The sequence below is a fragment of the Natrix helvetica genome (assembly GCF_964273705.1).
Source record: "Natrix helvetica genome assembly, chromosome: 5".
In the NCBI taxonomy this organism is placed as follows: Eukaryota; Metazoa; Chordata; class Lepidosauria; order Squamata; family Natricidae; genus Natrix; species Natrix helvetica.
The window spans coordinates 142,846,093-142,847,637 of record NC_138551.1 but is presented as its reverse complement, the minus strand read 5'-3'; the positions used below and the strand labels follow the sequence as shown (position 1 = coordinate 142,847,637).

General features: G+C 49.4%; 1 long non-coding RNA gene across 1 annotated transcript in view; it reads right to left on the bottom strand.

Annotated features, from left to right (window-relative positions):
• Positions 1–1,545, bottom strand: part of LOC309392766 — a 9,317-nt gene continuing 7,772 nt past the window's right edge. Inside the window, exon 5 of the long non-coding RNA XR_014175487.1 lies at positions 1–85. This is a non-coding gene — a long non-coding RNA (uncharacterized lncRNA). The remainder of the gene's footprint in view (positions 86–1,545) is intronic.

Below are 1,545 nucleotides of genomic sequence, written 5' to 3'. Positions count from 1 at the left end.
CACATGGTCATCCATGAGCTTTGGGAAGCATGCTTCTTGCCCAGGATGGGACCAGGTGTCCGGCGGGCTTTTCTGGCAGGTAAACCTATCTAAAGGGGAAGAAAAACAGAGATATATGGGTCTCTCAACTCCGCTGGGCCCCGGGGAGGCCAAAATAGCTGGGATTTTTTTGGAGAAAACTCAAAGAAAGAAATCTAAGGGTTTCAATTAGCCTCTTCCTGTATAATTTGGCTGCTGTTTTCATTCTCTTCAAAAGGTGTCGGAAGAATGAAAAGGGCATTTGTGGGGGTCAAGGGCTGTCCCCGGTCACGTGTTCAAATTTCGGCAGGCTCCGAAGGAAATGGAGCTCCCTGCCCTGTGAATTTCCCAGGGGCTGTGTGTGATGGGCTCTGCGGTGGGAGAAACGCAGCAAGCTGTTGTGGCCTGCCGGCTGCCGGCCCCTCCAGCAGCCGAATCAGAGGAGGGGGGACGTTTGGGAGTAAGGGTCGGCATCAAGGCAACCTGGGAGCTCTGAGGGGGAAGAGGGAATGGAGCTGGCAAAGAGAGAGACAGAGACGGAGACTGGGCCATCCGTCAGCTCTCAGATGGAGAGTCAGCAGCCCCCAGGTCTGGAGGTGGTTGATGAGGAAGAGGAGGAACAGCTGGGTCCAGTGCCTGACATGCAAGGCACAGGAGAGGAGAACAGTGGAAATCTATGGGCCGGTCCTTGGGCCGGAAGAGCCACCGGTGCTAGCAAAGCCCCACCCTACTCTGGGGATAAAAGGCAGGGGACGGAGATGAATAGATGTGGCAGACAATTATTTATCTCCCTGCCAGACGGATTTGTTAGCCAGCGGTAAGAGAGAAACTTTTTTGCTGAGGCTGCCGGCGCTCCTAATAAAGGAATCATTGATTTAATTACAGAGGGTTTGTCGTGTTGGGGAGCTGGTAGAAATACACACGCACCCCCAGGTGAAATCACAAATTCCCTCTCTTTCTGGGGCTCGTGTAGAAATAGCTACCTACCCATTTCGGAGCGAGCCAAATCATAAATATTACAATAGTAGCCGATAACCTGGCGTTGCCCGGGGTATTTATTTATAGGGGGGGGAATCTCCAGACTGTACGTAATTTCTAATGTTGGGTTTTGCCCCTTACCAAAGGGAGCCCCTTTGTGGAGTACTGTGAAGCCGTTACTGTGGCAGCTCCACTGCGCTGCACAGTAGAAACCATTTTATGACAGTACAGTAGAAGCCACTTTAAGGCACAACAGGCTGTATCTTAACAGAACACACACACTGAGGGGTGTTATGGGTGTCTTACACCCACAGTATTTGTCTCCAGAGAGTAAGTCATCTGAGTACCAAGTTTGGTTTAAATTGCTCGAGACGTTCCAGAGTTATGCTGGAACATACACACACACACACACACACACACACACACACACACACAGATAGAGATAGATAGATAGATAGATAGATAGATAGATAGATAGATAGATAGATAGATAGATAGATAGATAGATAGATAGAGATACAGTAAATAGATAGATACAGTAGACAGAGA